Below are 24,247 nucleotides of genomic sequence, written 5' to 3'. Positions count from 1 at the left end.
GTGGATAAAGACAACAACATGAGACATGATTAGAGCACTTTTAATGTATATTAAAATTACACTGGTGTGTTTTGATGTATTGGAAAGCACGATTATTTGTTGATGGGCTATGGTCTATTGTTATATAGCAGATGGTTTATTCTTATTACTCGGGTACATCTAATTGTACTTTTGCTGTGTTGTTCTTATGCCCACCTCATTGCACACTGTTCCACCTTGCCTATGTCTGTATCTAATATGCTAGTCTATCACAAGATCATAATTTTCGATAGTTATAAAGAAGGCCGATACAGAAATCCCTACAGCTTTGATTGTTGGTATACCTGTTTTATTCAGTGGTGAATGAGTAGCGTGTAATTGAGAGTAACTTTTACTTACTACCAACAGTAAGGTATATAGCTAGTACTGGGACTGAATATAAAAATCCACACCTAAAGGCTATGTAGTACAGTGGAATCTCTCTTAACAAACTCCCCGAATTAAGGACACAATAGAAAAAGCCTCCATAATAAGGACAAACATTTTGGTCCCAACAGGTCTGGTTAATACATTTTTTACCTCTGAAAGAGGAAAACCTCTATTATACAGCAAAAAATGGCCTAAAATTCTGGGTCCCAAAATGTCCGTAATAGAGAGGTTCCACTGTAGATGTAGAGCAAGTCATTTGCTACAAGTATTTAACTTATGGTAAACTTGTTTAACAAACTTGTATCAGCAGAAGTATTTTAGTTACTTTCCTGACTGTACATCTTGTCCTTTTCACTTAGTAATGTGTGTCTGATGGCTATAAAGAATTTATTTACATTCACTTCTATTCATTATAGTCCATTGTTGTGACAGCTATAGTGGATGCTTTTTGGTATCACCATATATATCTCTTGTCCAACCAAAAGCAATGTGGGAGATAGAAAAGAAAGTTATGAGGTTTACCATAGCTATGCACAATTTGTATTAGTTCTCAGATACTGTTAATTTTGTCATTTGAAATTTCAAAGTACACCTACTTTTCATATTCTACTTGGAGGTCACCTTGTCAAGCTTATTGCAAGCTACACCTACATTGTACGCTACTGTCTGCATAGTATCACGCCCACTTATGGTAGTCTGAATGACGTCAAGTGAGAGTGCAATGGCCACTTATGGGTTGTTGCAGCTGCTGGGTTAAACTTGGATTGAGCCACACCCACTTATCAATCATTGACTATGCGTGCTAAAATACTTGAGTACTTGTAGCTACTCATTTACTTCTCTTGCAGACAATTTTTCTGTTGGTAACATCCTATATAATGATGCTATGAATGTAGAACTAACTAACAAAGCTTTGGAACTTGTGGACATTGTGCCAAAATGATCACCTGATTTTTAAAATTATATTTGGGTTGGTGGGTCAACTGGATGAGCAGTATTGACCCTCACTTGCATTGTATACATCTGAAGGAAGTGGAAGCGCTAAATGGATTATCACATCATAAGTACTGTGGAACCTCTCTTAAAGCACTCTCTACTATAAATTTAACCTTATAATGAAACATTTGTAGGTATCAGTAAAGTTGGTCTCAAACTGTCCGTTACAGTGTGGTTACACTGGTTAAGGTGTACATATACTATTCATGCACCAAGAAACAAAACATTTGTATATAATGAAACCCCTTTAAGATCAGCAATTTGTTTTGTCATTTGTAAAAACATTTACTTCGTTTAAGAGTTACAGTGAAACCTCTTTAATTGGGGCTTCTTTTGGGACCCTAAATAAGTGGCCCTATTAATGAGGTGACCTTTAGCACTGTGATTTACACTATCATAATGGCTAGTACACTACTGCTGGGTAGAGATGAAACATACAGTATAGGCATAAGTCAGAAATGACTGCAAGTGGAATAAATAAGCTCAATTAAGCATTGAGTACAATTCCAGGATAAGTGTAGCTTTGATAGCTAAATTTATTGGACATGGAGTATGCAGGTTTCTCATAAAAGTTTGAGAACTGTTATAGGTCAACTACTGTGGACTACAATAATCATGCATACGTGATTCTTGCATGCTATACGACTTACCATACTAGTGGGTAATTTCACTTTCGCATGAAATACCTGTTAGCTATTACAGATTTAACCAATATTTGAATAACAAGAACAATTGAACATACACAGATCAGTAATTCAAATTTCCATGTTGTACAAAGGTACACAATGCACCCGGCCCAGAGTGTTAACAAATGCCTATTAGATCATCAGATTTATGCAGTGAGCCCTCCAAAGTTGTAATATTTACAGAATTTTACAAGTAAGAAATTGAACTAGGTTAACTACATGTGTCAAACAGACGATAGAAATGCCATGAATTGAGACTATACATTGGAAATGCCCCAGAATCTTTTCAAAATTGGGCATGGCCAAGCTGTTGTGACATAGTGTGATAATGGACAATGGTAATGATATATGCAACCTGTCCACCCACACTCCACATTTGGAAATTTTTGATGAAAACAAAAAATCACAAAATAGACCAATTGTTGCTGTCTTAACTCACAGTCTATATAGTAAAGCCAAACTATATATTGAATATACCATGATCTTTATTCCTGTCTCAAATTCATTGCAGTCATCTCAGCTGCACGTGATCATGGACTCACTCTCGTTTAGATGTTGGTTTCATAAAAACCAGTCGTTTGCAATCTTGAAGTGAATCCACCTACAAATTAAGAACACCACACTCAATACACATGTGATCACAGATCATCACACAAAGTGATGACCACATCATTACATACATGTAGTAATAATAAAGTAATACCTATAACACAATAAACATAAAATCAGCCGCCATCTCTGTAGGGCTGAATGGCAAATGCTGAGAAATGTTACTTCCTATTGTGACAGTGCTATATGACTGAAATAGATATCAGTCTCTAAGAACTTGAAGTTAGTTCTTATGACAATAACACATAATTCATGTTTCTTTCTGACAAGAAATGTATCTATCAATATTAAGCCCCACTACCCCCCTCCCGGGCGTACATGGGGAAATTGTGGGGGATTTGATCCGATTTGACCTTAAAAATCATCCCACTAGTGGGGCATTTGATAGTTCAAAAATTTTAGCACTTGCATGCTTGACTTTATAAGCCATGCACCTCCTGCAAGAATAACCTACTTTCTCATAGTACACTACGTGGGGATTTGACTACTTGTCATGCCCCATGGGTGGGGAATTCAATTTTTGAAAAAGTCAAATCCCCACTTTTCCCCCACCCTTGCCCGGGAGGGGGGTGGTGGGGCATAATATTGATAGGTGCATAACAAGACAATATGCAACAGTTACTTGTTCAGTATGGTATAGTCACTACACCAATAGCTCCTGTAGAACCATCCGCAACCAGTATTAAAATTTAATCAAGCAATCAGGAGGTTAGCTTGTACTGAATTAAGCAATCAAATCATGAAAAGAGCACAAAACAATATGCTTTACACTAGCAATTCAAGCGATTGAGGTCCCATAATGATTAGGATGAGATCAAACATCTTGATCCCGGGTTTTACAGGACCATATTATAATATATAATTATATTCCTTGTTCAGTTATCTAGAATTCATGATCACTGTTGACTATATGATCAGCTGAGAGAACCATCATTATTTAAATTTAATAAGACAAGACATCCTTTGACACTGATATCCAAAGCCTCAACAATAAACGATTACAGGTATTCATTCTTTGTCAACACACCTTTTCTCTGGAACAGAATCCCTTATGACATCATATCTACTTCCTTGGCCATGTCTTTTAAATTAAAACTTCGTCGATTCTTATTTTCTATGTAATTGTACTGCTTTGTCTTGTTTTTGTATTTATGTCTATTGTACGGTTTCTGGTGTATTTGTGTTTATTGTACGGTTTCTTTTTGTTTTGTTGGGGACCACCTTGTACAGGCACTTAGCCTTTTGTGTACCCTGTCATTGACGAAATTGATAATAAAAAGAAAGTGGATTAATCCTCAGTCCATTTAGGCCCCTATTTGGTGATTATTAGTTTCTCATCCAGCCTTTCGATGCGGGCGGGAGAGTATTACCATTATGCCATTATTTACACACTGATGTACAGACCTTGTCCAAATTGTCTTTCTTTCTTACTACAAACATTTCCTTCACTACTTTTCGTGATCGCCAACTGTTCTTCGACAGTCAACTGAAAGCCTGCTTTGATGAAGTCGATAAAATACGATTGCAACTGGCACTGCAGCAATTTGCTAAGGAAACAACAGTTCTCCTGGCGATATATAGCGCATTGTAGCGTTCATCAACAAACAATTATAACAGTTTGGTATCACGTGTTCTTCTGAGCATGCACAGAGTAAATAATGGCTTACCATGCGGTAGCTTAAGAAGGATGCGGGCGGTGGATGAAAAACTAATAATCACCAAATAGGGGCCTTATTTAGCAAACACAAGCTGCTTCACACTCACATGCCAATCAGTTTCACCAATAGCTGTGAATCAGATACTGCCGGGTAGCTCTGTGCTGCGAGGTATTAATATAAAATGCAAGACGCCATTGACAATCACTGAGTTGAGACAGCTAGCCTGTGAAAAACCACCTTTCCTCTAAAGTCATATTTCGCCCTTCTTTTCTACTGTCAACCTGGCGGAGAACACGACAACACGACATTGAGGCCCAGCAAACTAAGTGTTTTTGAGTGACGAAGTTAGTATCCGGTATTACATGCGCAACGTTATCCGGGAAAAATAATGCGTGAAAATTTTCTAAGTTGAAAGTCTGCCCAAAAAAAATTAATTCGCCCGACCCGGTTTCAACGCTGATACCAGAGCAATCTGCTGAGACATATCAGTAGTTAAATCTTCAAAATTGCAAGCCATGTGCAGGGGCGGATCCGGGGGGGGGGGGGGGGGGGGAGGGCTTTGGGGTCTGAAGCCCCCCCCCTTCATATTTAGGCTTTACTTGATCAATATGTTGAGTATTATAATGAAATTTTTTCTTAGCATAATTATATGATCACTAATACAAATGCTCATAAATCCACCTTATAAACATCTTTCCAAGGTATTATCAGTGGATTTATGCTAAAGTTTATGCAACAAGGACCCGAATCAGCATTGGAGGTGTACAAGATCGAGATACTCTAATAGAGCAGTCAGGTAACTACTCTAATAGAACATTCACTGAAACATGTAGTTGGTTCTGTTATGGAATTTTTCCAAATCTGCCTGCACCTATACATACAATGAAGGGCTTCATTCATCTACTTGTGTAGTTAATATGTATGGCAATACTTAATTCAGGTACACAATTTCCATTGAAAATGCTCTCAGATTCAATCTTGTATTGTTCAAATTTCAAAATTTTCCACTTTCAACATTATTATTCTAACATGCACCTATTCAGTGTTGTGCAATTGTGGGAGGGGTGCATCATGTACTTGGTTGTCTATACCTACCCAAACTTTTCCATTAGAAAAATGCTACAGAGAGCCATACCTATAATCTAAAGGCAGTATATAAAATATCTACAGGCAGAAAATATTATGAATTTTATGTGGAAATGTCTCCAAATTGCAGTATTTTAGCATCTATTTTTCAAAATTTTCCTGGGGGGGGGGGGGGGGGGAGGGGCATGCCCCCAGACCCCTCTAGTTCCAGCATGCAAGCATGCTGGGAAGTGTGCTTTGCACACCTCTACCCAAGAGATTAGACCTTGAGTTAGCCCCACTTTTATAAATCCTAGATCCGCCCCTGATGTGCAAAGCATGCACAATATTATTAAACTTTTCGCGGGTAAGGCTAACCGAGATCACGTGATCGTTGCTAAGCAACGACTAGCGGCTATCGGGTATATAGCAACGCTTGTTGGATTTTGGAGCGCAGTTCCTTGTCGGATGGAGATATTTTGATGAAACTTGCAGTACTGATGCACCATAGGATAGGCTTCATCACCATTTTTAAGGTTTAAGTAATTCGCTTGCATGGCGGAGATAGAGCACCGAAAGCAAAAACTGTCCGGAGTTAGGCGCATTTACCTTACTAGTCTTACTAGCTACAGGGTGTACCTGTACATCACATTGACTTACCAGTCTACTCGAGTTCAGCTTCCTCGTCAGCAGTATTCACTGAGTAACCCCAAAAGTTGGTAGAATCAATGGACAATGGTTGACGTTCTATCTCACCAAAGAAACAGCTGTCAAACGTCCTTCAGTCACACTGATTCAAGAGTGTTAATCTATGTGTTACATCATGCCGTGAGTCACCCGCAAATAGTGTGGTTACATAATACCAGTCATATGAGTGACATGGGATTGGGTGGACTTAGTCCAACACTAAAGGGGAATGCTCGAGGCAACGGCCTACTAGGCACGTCTCCTAAAGTTGAATACTCAGGATAACCTTGCCCTAAAGTCGAATACTCGGGGCAACCTACTGATTAGACGCGTCAGTGCCCTAAAGTTGAATACTCAGGGCAAAGCATATACAACTAGTATGCTTGATAGCTAGTGGACTGCCGGAACAATAGCCCCGACAAAATGTTTCCGGAACAATAGCAACTTTGGGCTCGTTATTTATTTGAAATGCGTTGTCAGACCCGAGGACGGCTGTATTATATGGGTGGCAGGGGTTGTGTATTTCGGCCCCTGCACACAAACCGCCTGAACAACGAGCTACTCTCAGTCTGCATGGAATCTTCAGCTAGCACGTGAGTATACCCTATATTTAACTACTGCCATAAACGGTAATAAAAAGCTAGAGCGGTGTTTTACCTGGTGTGGTAGCTACCCAATCTCGCTGTGAACTAAAACACGGCCAGGAAAGCTCCTGTTAACGTAGCCGGTTAGTCAGTAGATTGCGTACTTGATGTCATAGATTTACTATTTGTTTTGTTTTTAATGCCGGTTTTCAGTATAATCTACATTAGGCCCCTATTTGGTGATTATTAGTTTCTCATCCACCGCCCGCATCCTTCTTAAGCTACCGCATGGTAAGCCATTATTTACTCTGTGCATGCTCAGAAGAACACGTGATACCAAACTGTTATAATTGTTTGTTGATGAACGCTACAATGCACTAAATATCGCCAGGAGAACTGTTATTTCCTTAGCAAATTACTGTAGTGCCAGTTGCAATCGTGTTTTATCGACTTCATCAAAGCAGGCTTTCAGTTGACTGTCGAAAAACAGTTGGCGATCACGAAAAGTAGTGAAGGAAATGTTTGTAGTAAGAAAGAAAGACATTTTGGACAAGGTCTGTACATCAGTGTGTTAATATTATAAAATAATGGCATAATGGTAATACCCTCCCGCCCGCATCATAATAATTAGAAAGGCTGGATGAGAAACTAATAATCACCAAATAGGGGCCTTATGCACCTATCAATGTATTGCCCCACTACCCCCCCTCGGGCATATATGGGGCTATAGTGGGGATTTGACGCAGCCGAATGTCAAATGCCCCATAGTAGGGCAAACCTATCGTGTCAAATCCCCACCGTTGGCCCCAGTTGCAACTCGGGATTTGACGTAGCGAAGGAAGTTACAACAAAAAAATATTTTGTGCTTACTGAATGATCGTCAAATGCCCCATAGTGGGGCAGCAGTTTCGTGTCAATTCCCCCTGTAAAGCCCCACTTACGCCTGAGGGATGGGTCGGTGGGGCAATACATTGATAGGTGCATTAAAGGTCTGCGGGCTACACTCGGGGCTACATGACGTGCCCACAGCCTACACTCACACAAACATACAAATATTGAAATAGCTATATGTTCTTAGTCAAGGCAGTTGGTCAGGATGTGGGATAGCCATTGCAGGAGAGGAAGTCTAATTGTTTAGTTACGTACTTTGGTCATTACATATGATCCATTAGACTTATCTATTTTGCCAAAGAGCTAATGTAAATTTCATTTCCTTTCAGTTTAACCAATTTCTTGCTTTTCTTTTCTGGGCTACTTTCCATCTGATTCCTACAAATACTGACTCAATTGCTCGATCTTCTCTGGTCATATACAATACCATTTGGTGTCAAAGATCTTTTGGATAGTACTGATATTGCGTCAAAGGAATGTAGCAACTTTACTAGTAATGGTGGTTGTGCTGGTCTCAACAGTACTAGGTTCTGAACTACTCAATTTAGCAGTTAGACATTCCATGGGGGGGTAGCATTAGGTTGTAAACTAGAATTTTTTGCAGTTAACTATATAAAGATTCCACAAGGTTCTTCAAGGTGTTGATCTCTTTCATTTGTTGTGTAAGCATGCAGTGGCAACAGCGTCTGATTTGGTACTGATGATAAATAGTTTGATGTTAGTCCACTGCACTTTCGAAGTATCCATGCATTACATTGGCCTTCACAAAATACTGCCTCTTCTCCATCGCTAGTGGCAGAGTATTCTATAATTGGTTCCTCACGTACTTGGCAAATTTCTTCATCCGGAATAACAACTTCTGCATTCTTATCCTTTTGTTTCTTACTAGAGTTACGTGGTGTAAAATTTGTGTGCCTTTTCCTCTCACCAATAACTTTCTGCTTTCTTGGAGTAACAGCTGTCTTTGTTCACATTATAGTGGCGGATTCAAAATGAATTAAAATTCTAAATAGTGCTCACCAAGATCAGCAGAATCTAGTGAAAATATGATGTGTTGAAGTGGTAAGACTTGCCTTGTCATGTACTATACATGATAAAAACAAATGCACTGAATCAAAGCTCCCTTACTAGATATTACGAGATAAAACATGACTGGAAATTAAAGACAACTAATCCCACAATCAATTTTTTTCTTTACTTCCTGGGGTTTATAAATCTATGATGAAGTGCTATGTGGTGTATATTATATTAAACAATTTTTTCCTTTCTTTGATCCTTTTCTGTTTCACCTTATTGTTAGCTAGGTCATGTAACCTTTAAGTCTCCAGTTCAAGTGTGTTACAGCATGTTTACACCAGTGACTCGATTCGTGAATTATTGATTCAGATCGATTTGATTTGCTTTCAGAGCTTTGTTTACACGAAATGAACGGGTTCGCCTCGTAATGAAAACAACAGAACCCACAATCAATTCTCATACAGTTTTGAATACAAAACCGATCGTGGGTTCTGCTGTTTTATGCAGAAATGTCTTCCTCGATGCCTTCAGTGCTGTCAGCTCTTGCACCGTTCGTTAACAGAAGTAATGGTAGCATAAGGACATCATCAAGGCGAAGGAGAGCTTATGCCAAGTCTAGAAGAAAGATATTGGTGACTCTGGTTGGGATATTGTTGTCAACAGCAGTCATGGAGTTGTGCAACCGTCAAGACAGGACAATTTGGATGCATCCTCGCTCTTCTAATTGGTGGGAAGATGTGGTGCTGCAAAGCTTTGGATCACGAGATTGGTTGGAGAATTTTAAAGTAAGCCGTACAACGTTCAACTATCTTTGTGAGCAAATAAGGCTGTTGGTAGAAAGGAAACCACTGTAATGAGGAGGCCTGTGTCAGTAGAAAGGCGTGTAGCTATCACACTTTGGATTTTGGCCACACCATCAGAGTACTGCACAGTAGCCCATCTTTTTAGAATAGCAAGATGCACAGTATGTATCATTGTCAAAGAAACGTGCAAGGCTATTGTGCAGAAGCTGGTACCACTGTACATCTGTTTTCCTACTGGAGAAGGTTTGAAAGAGGTGATAACAGGCTTTAAGGAGAAATGGGGTGTGCCACAATGTGCTGGTTCAGTTGATGGAACCCACATTCCAATCACCCCACCTCTCATGAACCACACTGATTACTACAATCGTAAGGGGTGGTACTCTGTTGTTACACAGGCAGTTGTAGATCACAATGGTATCTTCAGAGTTGTGTATGTTGGATGGCCAGGAAGCGTACATGATGCACGAGTGTTCACAAATTCTTCGCTGTACAGAAAGGCCAATAATGGTGAGCTACTGCAAGGTGATACCTTGCTGGTTAGTGGAGGTATTCCTATATTTTTAATTGGTGATTCAGCTTACCCACTACTGCCCTGGTTGTTAAAGCCATTTCCATTTTCTATATCAATGCCAACTGATCACAAGACATACAATTATAGGTTGTCACGTGGACGGGTTATTGTTGAGATAGCTTTTGGGAGGCTTAAAGCAAGATGGAGGAGGTTGTCCAAGCAGATAGACATGGATATCAGCAATGTTCCTAATGTAATTTTAGCTTGTTGCACATTGCTTAGTATCTGTGAGATCCACAATGATTCCTTTAATGATGAGTGGTTACAACAAAGCTACAACTTTGATCAGCCTGATAGCACAGATGCTCCAGTAAGTACAAGATCCAACACTGGAAATAGAGTTAGAGATTTGTTGGTGACGTACTTCAATTTATGATGTACTAAACTATGCAAGCAACCATTATACAATTGATGTATCTGTGTATGATTCATAGCAATTGATTTATTAACACTTTTAAAAAAATATTGTAAACGAAATACTAGTACAGGGGTGTACTGTATAATCATGGCAACATGTACAACATACACGTGTAGTACATCACTGTTTAACAAAGTTAGAATCAAAGTTTAACTGTTGTCCGAACCATAATAAAACTCACTTGGTGGGGTGAGGAATAAGGTAATAACTACAGTTATAACCACTACTATGGCCTCTCTGATGCATTGAACATCTGTACCATCCTTAGCTGAAATTCTCTCTCTTGCCTCCTCTGCTCGGCTTCAAATTTCATTCTTCTTTCCTCTAACTCCAGGAACATCCGATCACTGTTCTGCATGTTGTCAGTTACTGATTTCATTACCTTTGTCATCATGTCTTCCATTACTTCCCCTTTGTTTCTCTTTCGCTTTCTACCTGATGAGCACTTACTAATGGTACTCTTCTCTGTAGATTATACATCTGTCGGTGGTACATTTTCTGCTGAAGATTGTGTTGTATCTATGGTTGTTCCATTATTTGCCTCATCACTTGTGTTACTCTGGTCCTCTTCATTACCATCATCATGACCACCTGTCAATTCATGTTCTTCATCTGATACTACTGTTGGTGATTCTGTGTCTGTATTATTGAGCGTGGTACTATCAAGGGTATCAAGAACTACTGGTGGACGAGTAGCAGGTCTTGTGGCAAGAAGCTCGTTTAATTTATCAAAGAATTTCCACTTGGTTCTTCCTTGGCCAGTCTCCTTGTGCTTATCAGCAAGTTTCTTGTACTCTTGACGAAGCTTTTTTACTTTTTTGCGACACTGTTCCCCTGTTTTTCTATTCCATATATAGCCAAGTCTTCCACCAGTTGTTCATATATGTGTTTGTTTCTCTTAGCGCCCTCCAACTGCTCTTGTATCCCTTCCTCACTCCAAACTTGAATTAATCGAAAAACTTCAGCGTCTGTCCAGTTTGTACAAATAGGCCATTGCTTCGTGTGCAAACCCACGGTATTGAACCAACTCACGTGAATAATTATGAAACCATCTAGAGCGATACGAGCATCCGGTTTTCGTTTATACTAGCAAGTGGAGCGAACTAGATCGATTCAGACCCACATCCCTAGCAGGTCTTTTATAGAGCGGTTCGGTTCAGTACGGTACGTGTTTACACTACCTTTGAAATCGCTTCAGTTCGAGATAGGTCGAACTAAATGGCTAGTGTAAACACGCTGTAAGGTTAGGTTAATCCAAAGACTGCAGCACATGTTGCTGTCAGACCTTCAGTGCAGACCACTGTAAAGCTTTAATAATAATAATAATAAAAACTAGTAGCTGTGCAGCGCTAGATGAGAAGTACCAGAAAGGGAAAGGAGCTCGTTTAAGGACGTTCGAAGTACTAGCGATTGGCAAACACTTACGTGAAGTCGACATTTTGATAATGAGAGAATTTGTTATCAAGCTAGTAGAGGATACTCATGTGAGACTCAACTACTCAAAACTGTTAATGACTTATCTGCATCTCTAAACTCAAGCAATCAAATTGATCTTCTTTTATTAGACTTCTCGAAAGCTTTTGATAAAGTGTCTCATCCACATTTACTGCACAAACTGTCCTACTATGAAATTACAGGCCCTTTACTCAATTGGATAAGTGACTTTTTAAAAGATAGAGTGCAACAAGTATTATTACATAACGACAGAAGCCAGTTTTGTAATGTTTTATCAGGGGTGCCGCAAGGCTCAGTATTAGGTCCTTTGCTCTTCCTTCTTTATATAAATGATCTCCCTAGTAATGTTACCTCTAAAATCAGACTCTACGCCGATGATGTAATTTTGTATACAGAGATTCATAGTGCAGAAGATATTATTAGACTACAGAAAGACTTGGACATCATTGCTCAGTGGGCCCACACGTGGCTAATGAAACTCAATTTGACGAAGTGTGAACACCTCACTATAACAAATAAGAAAAACCCTAACGTACAATATCAACAGTCATTTCCTCTCTAAGGTCAATTCTGCCAAATACTTAGGAGTCACCTTTACTCACAACTTGTCTTGGCATGATCACGTTGTTGCCATTTGTAATAAAGCAAACTCTACATGTGCATTTTTGCAAAGAAATCTCAGGCAATGCTCTCCTACTATTAAATCGCTTGCCTACCTCACTTACGTACGCCTCTACTGTATGGTCCCCTTATGTCAGAACTAATATTGCAAGACTAGAAATGGTCCAACGTAAGGCTGCTCGTTTTGTCTTCAACAAATTCTCGCCATACTCCAGTGTGACCTCTATGTTGTCTAAATTAAACTGGCAATCACTTGAAGTAAGAAGAACTAATGCCATCATCACCATGTTTTACAAAATTATCAACAACATTATTTGTATTGACTTCTCACAAAATCTCCAACCAGTATTGTCATCTCCCCGGGGCTATCTTAAAAGATTCATCAGTTTACCTGCTAGAGTTAACTCATATTATCATTCATTTCTCCCACATTCAATTCGACTTTGGAACTCACTACCTACTAACTTAACTAATGCACCTGACTTAAACACATTTTGTCACGCACTTCATCTTTATAGAGAACAGTTATTTTAAGTTCACATCTTTTCACATGCACACAACACTCAATTATGAGGTATGTGCATTAAACAAATTAAATTAAATTAAATTAGATACCAGTATATCAAGACACACGATAGTGTGTCGTGCGGCCCAAGAAGCCGGCACGCCACACCGTGAGTATATTAACAGGAAGAAAGAAAACGCAATTTTCACACCTATGTAGCTCTGTGATCCCTAATCCGATTGGAACCAAATGTGCTAGAGAAGTGCCGGCCAGTTAGGGGAGTCTACATACCAACTTTGAAGAAAATCGCTCCAGCCATTTCCGAGATACGAGCGAACAAAATTTCGTTTTAATTTCTTCGTTTTTTCTTCTTCTACTTCATTTCGCACACTTCGCAAAATCCGACATAAACACGAATGCGTGCTTCAATCGGGCTGAAATTTGGCACACGTAAAGGGCTCATTAAGGCGGATCTTAGTACCAACTTTGGTAGGCATCCGATGAACATTCACGGAGTTATGACCGATTATTTGCATAAAATAAGGTCGAAGGTCTGTCACACCCACAGGGTAAACCCCTTGGAGGAATGAGTTGAAAATTGCTATGTGGATGGAGTAACCATCATAGGAGTGCCTTTTTGTGGTTTGAAAGGAATCGAGATAACGACCATGGAGATATGACACAAAACCCAACCTGTGTCACAATTACGCGATCGATTTTTATGAATAAAAAACTATTAGTCTTCACGCCTACCAGGTAAACTCCTTAGAGCAATGAGCTGAAAATCAGTATGTAGCTGGAATAATCATCATAGAAAGTCCTTGCAGTAGTACAGATGAATCAGATTACAAACCACTGAGTTATGATTCGAAAGGCAACTACGTGTAGCAAATGTGAGATCGAGATACTCTAATAGAACAGTCACCCTGATAGAACATTTAGCTACATTTATAACTCACTCCATTATAGAATTATATTACATTGCAAGTTATTCTGTAGGGAATTCAGCAACAACCAGTTAATTTGATAGACGATTCAGCTACAGGCAAGTCACCCTGCAGAGAGTTCACCTAGAAACAAATCACCCTGTAGAGAGATCAGCTAGAAGAAGTCACCTTGTAGTGAGTTTAGTTACAAAGAAACTATACACCATTTAGAGAGTTCAGCTGCAAACAAAATCACACTGTAGAGAGATCAGCTAGAAGAAGTCACCTTGTAGAGAGTTCAGCTACAAAGAAACCATCATGTAAAGAGTTCAGCTGCAATAAAATCACCCTGGAGAGAGTTCAGCTATGAAAAGATCACCCTGTAGAGAGTTCAGCTAGAAGAATTCACCCTATAGAGAGTTCAGCTGCAAATAAATCACCCTGTAGAGAATTCAGCTACCAACAAACCGCCCTGTAGAAAGATCAGCTAGAAGAAGTTACCTTGTAGAGAGTTCAGCTGCAAAGAAATCACCCTGTAGAGAGTTCAGCCAGGGGCGTAGGGAGGGGGGTGTAAAATTTAGACTTCTGCCAGCAGGATCTTAACACACCATTTAGTGTGGCAGGACAAAATGAGTGAGTAATATAGTGTAATGGCGCAGCACAGCAATTGATAAAGCTTGCATTCATCTGGATTCACAGAGGTAACATGAGCCCTGTTCAAAACTTGTTAAAAGAGATCAATATACTCTAATAGAGCAGTCAGGTTTATACTCTAATAGAGCAGTCAGGTATACTCTAATAGAACATGCATGTAAATATTTTTTATTATTTACCTATACTGTACAACTTCAGAAATGAAGAAAAATGTACAGACAAATCACAAAAAAAATAATTCAATACAATAAGTAAATTATAATTTAATTATAGATTTAAATACTTCAAGTGAATTAGAGTCTTTAGCTAGGTTAGGTAAATCATTCCAAAGTGAAATTGTTGCTGGAAAAAATGAGGATTGATATGAGGTCTTTGATGCTTGCAATGATAGGAGGTTAAAAGGATGATAATTTCTTATACTGGAATATGTTGCAAAGTTAGTATACAAATCAAATGGGATATCAATTTCATTGTGGATAATTTTGTAAATCATGGATAATCTTAATTTTAATTGTCTGCTTTCAAGTGATTCCCAGTCCAGCTGGTCCATAAGGTTAGTTACGCTAACAGTAGGGTCACATGTGTATGTATTGGTCACAAACCGGGCTGCTCTTCGTTGTATCTGCTCTAACTGGGATATTAAGGTAGACTGCCAGGGTGCCCACACTGTTGCAGCATATTCGAGTTGGGAACGAATAAATACAGTGTAAGCTAATTTCTTAGCATGGATTGAGGCACATGAGATATTACGTTTGAGAAATCCCAATGTTTTGTTGGCTTTAGCTGTTATGTAGTTGACATGCATGTTCCATTTTAGATCTGATTGGATAATATAGCCATGTCCATAATCATGAAGTTTTTCAGACATTCTAACATTAAATAAAAAACTTAGCATGACCTTATACTGCTATAGCTTTGGTGTGCAGTGTTTAAAGATATAGAGCTCCAGTAATTTATCACTTGTGTTATGCAAAATGAATTCATACTATGCATATTTGTATACTTATATTGTTTTGATTGTAAGTCATTCCATTTGTATCAGTGGATTCATGGCTCCTATGCCACAGTAAGATATAACTATCACTTACAGATTACTATAATTATGTGTCTCTGTGTTAAGCTGTCTGTTTCCACTAGGTAGCTTTATCTAGTACTACCTTCATCCCAGGGGCACTTATATGCATCATAATTAATGTACTTTTGCATAAAATATAGCAATTTGCTGAGTTTTGATTCATTAAAATATTGACAGTCTCTCAGCGGCTGGGGGCTGCCCCCAGCTTCTGGTAACTCAATGCTTGTGCTGGAACCCCCCTTCAAAAAATCCTGGCTACTCCCCTGTTCAGCTATGAATAAATCACCCTGTAGAGAGTTCAGCTGCACACAATTCACTCTGTAGAGAGATCAGCTAGAAGAAGTTACCTTGTAGAGAGTTCAGTTACAAAGAAACCATCATGTAGAGAGTTCAGCTGCAAACAAATCACTCTGTAGAGAGATCATCTACAAAACGATCACCCTGTAGAGAGTTCAGCTAGACAAAGTCACCTTGTAGAGAGTTCAGCTACAAAGAAACCACCATGTAGAGAGTTCAGCTGCAAACAAATCATCCTGTAGAGAAATCAGCTACAAACAAATCGCTCTGTAGAAAGATCAGCTAGAAGAAGTTACCTTGTAGAGAGTTCAGCTACAAAGAAACTATCATGTATATAGAGAGATCAGCTACAAACAATTCACCCTGTAGAGAGATAAGCTAGAAGAAGTTACATTGTAGAGAGTTCAGCTACAAAGAAACCATCATGTAGAGAGTTCAGCTTCAAGCAAATCACCCTGTAGAGAGTTTCAGCTACGAAAAGATCACTCTGTAGAGAGTTCAGCAAGAAGAAGTCACCTTGTAGAGAGTTCAGCTACAAAGAAACCATCATGTAGAGAGTTCAGCTGCAAACAAATCACCCTGTAGAGAGTTTCAGCTACGAAAAGATCACCCTGTAGAGAGTTCAGCTAGAAGAAGTCACCTTGTAGAGAGCTCAGCTACAAGAAATCACCAGTAGAGAGTTCAGCTGCAACCAAATTACCTTGTGGAGAATTCAGCTACAAACAAATCGCCCTGTAGAAAGATCAGCTATAAGAAATTACCTTGTAGAGAGTGTTGGGCAAGTTACTTATTAAAAGTAATTAGTTACATACTTGCAAGTGAACTTACAGTTACATATTACCCATAAAATAAAGTAACTAATATAATAATATTACATATTATATTACTTTGTGTCCACAGCCTTAAGCTGTCACGTGTGAAACTACTACCTTATCACGTGACATGATTTCGTTGTTGGGCAATGTGCAAATCTTGGTTATAAGTAAGAAGCTGGTGAATAACCTTCATTCAGTAGGCTTCATTACTTTGTTGTGGGTAGGCATTACTCAGTGGATTACTAACGAGATTAGTAACTTTGTTACTTGTAGTAATAATATTATGTAATATTAGACTCATTACAGTAACTATATTACTTAGGTAATGCGTTACATTTGTAAGTAAAATAACTTGAGTTATATTACCTGTTTTTATAGCGTATTTCGTTATATCACTTAGGTACCACAAAAGTAATAATATTACGTAACGCATTACTCCCAACACTGCTTGTAGAGAGTTCAGCTACAAATAAACCGCCATGTAGAGAGTTCAGCTGCAAACAAATCACCCAGTAGAAAGTTCAGCTATGAACTGGTCACCCTGTAGAGAGTTCAGTTAGAAACATGTCATCCTGTAGAGAGATTATCACCATGTAGAGAGTTCAGCTACAAACAAATCACCCTGTAGAGAACTCAGCTACAAACAAATCGCCCTGTAGAAAGATCAGCTAGAAGAAGTTACCTTGTAGGGGGATCAGCTACGGACAGATCACCTTGTAGAGAATTCAGCTACAAACAACAAATCACCCTGTAGAGAGTTCAGTTACAAAGAAACCACCATGTAGAGAGTTCAGCTGCAAACAAATCACCCTGTAGAGAGATCAGCTAGAAGAAATCACCTTGTACTACAAAGAAACCATCATGTAGAGAGTTCAGCTGCAAAAAAATCAATCACTCTGTAGAGAGTTCAGCTAGAAGAAGTCACCTTGTAGAGAGTTCAGCTGCAAATAAATCACCCTGTAGAGAATTCAGCTACAAACAAATCACCCTGTAGAAAGATCAAATAGAAGAAGTTACCTTGTAGAGAGTTCAGCTAAGAAACCACCATGTAGAGAGTTCAGCTGCAAATAAATCACCCAGTATAAAGTTCAGCTATGAACAGATCTCCCTGTAGAGAGTTCAGTTAGAAACAAGTCATCCTGTAGTGAGATCAGCTAGAAGTATCACCTTGTAGAGAGTTCAGCTATAAAGAAACCACCATGTAAAGAGTTCAGCTGCAAACAAATCACCTGTAGAGTGTTCAGCTAGAAACAAGTCACCCTGTAGAGAGATCAGCTAGAAACAAGTCACCCTGTAGAGAGTTCAGCTAGAAGAAGTCACATTGTAGAGAGCTACAAAGAAACTACCATGTAGAGAGTTCAGCTACAAACAAATCACCCTGTAGAGAACTCAGCTACAAACAAATATGCCCTGTAAAAAAGATCAGCTAGAAGAAGTTACTTTGTAGAGAGTTCAACTACAAAGAAACTACCATGTAGAGAGTTCAGCTGCAAACAAATCACCCAGTAGAAAGTTCAGCTATGAACAGTTCACCCTGTAGAGAGTTCAGTTAGAAACAAGTCATCCTGTAGAGAGGTCAGCTAGAAGTATCACCTTGTAGAGAGTTCAGCTACAAACAAATCACCCTGTAGAGAGTTCAGCCACAAACAAATCACCCTGTAGAGAGATCAGCTAGAAGAAGTCACCTTGTAGAGAGTTCAGCTATAAAGAAACCATCATTTAGAGAGTTCAGCTGCAAACAAATCACCCGTAGAGAATTCAGCTACAAACAAATCACCCTGTAGAGAGATCAGCTAGAAGAAGTCACCTTGTAGAGAGTTCGGTTATAAAGAAACCACCATGTAGAGGGTTCAGCTGCACAAAAAATCACCTGTAGAGAGTTCAGCTACAAACAAATCACCTGTAGAGAGTTCAGCTGCAAACAAATCATCCTGTAAAGAGTTCAGCTATGAATAGATCACCATGTAGAGAGTTCAGCTAGAAGAAGTCACCTTTTAGAGAGTTCAGCTACAAAGCAACCACCATGTAGACAGTTCAGCTGCAAAAAAATCAATCACTCTGTAGAGAGTTCAGCTAGAAGAAGTCACCTTGTAGAGAGTTCAGCTGCAAATAAATCACCCTGTAGAGAATTCAGCTACAAACAAATCACCCTGTAGAAAGATCAGCTAGAAGAAGTTACCTTGTAGAGAGTTCAGCTACAAAGAAACCACCATGTAGAGAGTTCAGCTACAAACAAATCACCTGTAGAGAGTTCAGCTAGAAACAAGTCACCCTGTAGAGAGATCAGCTAGAAACAAGTCACCCTGTAGAGAGTTCAGCTAGAAGAAGTCACATTGTAGAGAGTTCAGCTACAAGGAAACTACCATATAGAGAGTTCAGCTGCAAACAAATCGCCCTGTAGAAAGATCAGCTAGAAGAAGTTACCTTGTAGGGAGTTCAGCTACAAACAAATCACCCTGTAGAGAGTTACAAACAAGTTATCTGTAGAGAATAATTAACATGTAATAAATGTATTATTATATATATAATTTGTACATTTACTGACAAAATCAGAATTAGTTAAAGTATTTAAAAACTTCTTCATCTTTCTCTTCTTCCTGTGGTAAAGAAAAAAAGATAGGTTAAAAAAGCCCCAAAGCCAGCCATAGGCCGACTTTGGGATATACAAATACAAAAAGAAGTGAAATCTAATCCAAAACAGCCAAGCTGTAAAAAAAGAGTGTGGCCCTCAGAAAGGCTATGGTGAAAAAAGATGTGAAATCCAAGGTAGCGGCCAAGAAATGGCTGTGATGGTAGGTTAATGGTAAAAATTTTAATAACAACAATTCAGGTGAATTTTGTGCCAAGACCAAGCGGCACCAAATTCACCTGAATTGTCGTTATTAAAATTTTTACCATTAACCTACCATCACACACAGCCATTTCTTGGCCGCCACATCTTTTTTCACCATAGCCTTTCTGAGGGCCGCACTCTTTTTTTACAGCTTGGTTGTTTTGGATTAGATTTATTTAGCTGGTCATTTGTTGTAGGAATTCGTCCATATAGTTGGTTGTAGAGATTAGGAACAGCGCCCCTAAGATTAGGAACAGCTCCCCTAGGGTTAGGAACAGTGCCCTTAGGATTAGGAACAGCGCTCCTAGGATTAGGAACAGTGCTTTTAGGAGTAGGAAGACGTGCAACTAGGATTAGGGCACAGTTTTTAGCCATTAGGTTAGGGTTAGGGTATGGGTTAGACTATATATAGTATTTTATATTTGTAACATTTAAATAGTACAAAACAAGAGAAGTAGCCAGCAAGCACTGGTGTTACAGTGGTAGGGCGTGGTTATTCCAAACCTGGACATCCATGTTTGAACCTCGGTTGCGTCAATCCTTTTTTTTCTTTGTTCCTTATACCTTTTCGTGTCACGATTTTTTCTACGTTTCATTTTAAAATAGCAGTGACCACTATTTCAACAGCCCTTTTGTTATCCTTCACGCATAGCACATTGGGTTTCTTCTAGGTGTAAAATTCTATGCTTTGGGCTGCCAGCAGCTTAAAATGTCTCATTTGTGATGCCATACATGGGTCAACAGTTTTAGCCTGCTTGCTAGTAGGTTGGTTAGCAACATTTGTCCTCTTTTTGCCAGCACTCGCTGTCTCACACACTATAATTCCATGGCTGTCTCCCATTGCTATAGTTTTCAGTACAGGAACAGCTGCATTGCAAATGCTTCTTACTAATGTACCAATTCTGAAATGATGTCACTCCTAAAGATGGCTGCCTCTATTTGGGGACTCTAACGTTTTAAAGCATTGGGTCCTATGAGGAATAAAATAATAAAGATCAATTGTTTGGGAACTCAGGAAGACGATATCAAGCAAAAACCGACAAGTATGGATATAAAGGTAGGGATGCCAAAACCCCATGAAAATGTGGATTTTTTTCTCCCATAAGTTGCATAGTAAGAGTGGCACAATGGTTGCACGTCCTGTAGATGGGTTTGGTGATAGGTTCATTGGTTTAATAGTGTTGACTTAGTAAAAGATGCATGGTGCTCTTCTGGTGAGTTTCTTCATGATCAGAGCAGAAAAACATTCGGATAAGCCCCAACATAAGCTCTCTCCACCATTCAACTCCTTATGAATTGCTCTATCTGATTCCACCCCAAAAAATTTGTAATCACCATGGTTACAGCATGATGCCGCTATTTAATTAGAACACATTTTTCGTGATTGACTCTCCAATGGATTTTGTATTGCATAAGTGTTACTTGCTACCATTTGTTGTAAATTTGCACTCTAGCATATTTAATTTTTATATAATTGGATAAAGGCCGAACAAAATTGATACCGCCTTCAGAACAAGAGTTATGATAAATGATGTAACTTACCTCAATATGCTTTATGTATAATAATATTTTACGGAAAACTTAGGCTAATTTTTCTTTTAGCTAAGTTGTGTGTGTTCATCTTGCAGACGTGCTCAGATTGAATATACTCTAATAGAGCAGTCACTTACCATCAGTATTAAACTTTTAATTCTGTTGTAGCAGTTACATCTACAATTACCAGCTTAGAAAATCATGTTGGTATAATACAATTACATAATACTGTTATATGACTGGTGCTTATATTGCACCACTGGGAGTAGCTTATTCTCCTGACCATAGTGTGCTAGCTACATAGTATATGCCTTGTCCTGTTGTTAGTTTGTACATGTACTTGGTAATACATAATAATAGTAACTATAAAATGCTATTAGCTACTCAGAATTAAGCTTTGCTTACAAGGTCCATTCAACATTTGGATGCCAAACAGTGCTCTTCTGTATGCAAACTTTGCAGTGAAAGTTTATCATTTGTGGGTGTAATTAAGTTTCTTGCTGCTACTCAGTGTTAGTCCAGACTTGATTCAGTAGCAAAGATTGTATATTGGTGGTTGTGCCAAGCTAGCTCATTACCGTACTCTGAAATGGTGGGATCATGTTCCACTTCCTGTTGTTGAAAACAGTGTCACTATAGTTTTATGAGATTTTAATATCTCCACAAATCGCCATATCTCAGCAAGAAGGCCCGATATAGTATACATTGACAAGAATACAAAAGTTGCCTGGGTGATTGATGTTGCTGTTCCAGCTGATCGTCATGTGAAGGATAAAGAAATGATAAATATCAGGATTTGTGTTTGGAGATACGGCACATTTGGAATATGAAAACGATTGTGATCCCAATTGTGGTTGGTGCTTTGGGAGTTGTATCTACATGTTTTAAATATCATACCAGTCAACTTGACTTACCAAATTGGATAATGCCACTGCTGCAGAAAACAGCTTTGTTAGGAACAGCCAAGGTTTTAAGACAAACACTTCAGCTCTCTGGCTTTAGCTAAGCCTGAACTGTTGTTGTATATTAGCTATCCTTACCTAGTATTATAAAATTGTGTTAATCATTCATAATGAGAGGATTAACAAAATGACATATTTTAGTTTATTTAAAAGTACTTTTATTGGTTCCTTTTGACCTCATATTTTCCATTGGATGTATGCTTCTTCCAAATTAACTTCTAAGGCTTCTTTTGTGGTTGGGGGAGCTTTCTAAGGTGGTGTTTAGGCGAGTGTTCTATTAGGATTTTGGCAAAAAACATAGGCGACGAAGATGAACAATTTGGTCAAAATGTTATTTTTGAATGCCCCCAAATTTCACTCAGCTCATTTTTATCATAACAAAACCATTTATCTAAGTTCAGTGATTGATATTAAGTCTTCTGAGTGTTCAGGGGCGGATCTGGATTTATAAAAGGGGGGGGGGGGCTAACTCAAGGTACTAATCTCTTGGGTAGAGGTGTGCAAAGCACACTTCCCAGCATGCTAAGTATGCTGGAACTAGGGGGGTCTGGGGGCATGCCCCCCCCCCCAGGAAAATTTTGAAAAATAGATGCTAAAATACTGTAATTTTGGGACATTTCCACATAAAATTCATAATGTATTCTGCCTGTAGATATTCTATATATACTGCCTTTAGATTATAGGCATGGCTCTCTGAAGTATTTTGTTAATGGAAAAGTTTGGGTAGGTACAGACAACCAAGTACATGATGCACCCCTCTCACAATTGCACAACACTGAATAGGTGCATGTTAGAATAATAGTGTTGAAAGTGGAAAATTTTGAATTTGAACAATACAGGATTGAATCTGAGAGCATTTTCAATGGAAATTGTGTACCTGAATTGAGTATTGCCATACATAGTAACTACACAAGTAGATGAATGAAGCCCTTTAAACAGACCAATGCACTTCACTGTATGTATAGGTGCAGACAGATTTGGAAAAATTCCATAACAGAATCAACTACATGTTTCCAGTGAATGTTCTATTACAGCAGTTAGCTGACTGCTCTATTAGAGTATCTCGATCTTGTACACCTCCAATGCTGATCCGGGTCCTTGTTGCATACACTTTAGCATAAATCCATTGATAATACCTTGGAATGATATTTATAAGGTGGTTTTATGCATATTTGTATTATTAGTGATCATATAATTATGCTAAGACAAAATTTCATTATAATACTCAGCATATTGATCAAGTAAAGCCTAAATATGAAGGGGGGGGGGCTTCAGCCCCCAAAGCCCCCCCCCCCCCTGGATCCGCCCCTGGTGTTGTTACATGACCAAGCTTAGTCTGTTTTCTAAGGTGGTTTTTAGGTGATTATCTCACTAATGATCACTGACCTGCTATCATGAACCACAGCAGTGGTTCATAATAGGGATCACCTTGGAATTTTTGCAAACCCCTAATAGAGCAGTCTGCGATGCTACTCAGCACATCAGTGATCATATGAACAAAAGTATATAAGCAGATATAATAAAACAAGTTTAGTCAGTTTTATTGGTATACGTACTTCATTGCATATCTTGACATGCAAAAGTAAGTACCATATAATAACAAAACTAAATTAGCAGTTTCCTATAAAATTGTAATTGGCGAGATTTTAATTTGACGAAATGCTCACTGAACAATTGGCGGAGTACCATTGTACTCGAAGTTGTACGTGGTGTAAGCTGACAGAAGGATGAAGCATGCATCCTGACCATTTATCTTGTGGATTCAGTCACTGCATGCATCTGGTCAGGTTGCCTTCATAACTGAAACCAGGCCAGCTCATCCGGGTCTGACCTGCTTCAGTTATAGAATATCTGGGTCCATGCTGCAGCCCAGATTCTTTTATAGGCCATGCCCACTTATCAGGATTATGTGTTTCTGTCTGTAGGCATATGTAGAGCCTTACCCATTCATCAGTACGAATCAATGTCTGATGCTGTCTGCAAGCTTGCATGGAGCCACTCCCACTAATTGAGTACAAATTCTAATCTAGTCTTACAGTAGGCAGCTTCTTTCACCCATTTGCATACGTTGAGCCACGATAATTTATCAGTAAAGCCAGGAAAAGTAGATTGCTAGTTTCTCATCAGCCACTTCCTCAATTTTGATGCGAGGCGGGCTGTCATTTTTTCATTATTAAT

At 38.8% G+C, this 24,247-nt stretch overlaps 2 protein-coding genes across 4 annotated transcripts in view; one reads left to right on the top strand and one right to left on the bottom strand.

Annotated features, from left to right (window-relative positions):
- Positions 1 to 24,247, bottom strand: part of LOC136236323 (uncharacterized) — a 205,640-nt gene that overhangs the window by 167,652 nt on the left and 13,741 nt on the right. The window lies entirely within an intron of this gene.
- The window catches only part of LOC136236322 (uncharacterized), a 79,082-nt gene continuing 61,565 nt past the window's right edge, over positions 6,731 to 24,247 (top strand). The window contains exon 1 of the mRNA XM_066026466.1: positions 6,731 to 6,836. The gene's annotated coding sequence lies outside the window, so the exon portion shown is untranslated. The remainder of the gene's footprint in view (positions 6,837 to 24,247) is intronic.

This window comes from Dysidea avara, chromosome 10, assembly GCF_963678975.1.
Source record: "Dysidea avara chromosome 10, odDysAvar1.4, whole genome shotgun sequence".
Lineage (NCBI taxonomy): Eukaryota > Metazoa > Porifera > Demospongiae > Dictyoceratida > Dysideidae > Dysidea > Dysidea avara.
This window is presented reverse-complemented; position numbering and strand designations above follow the sequence as displayed.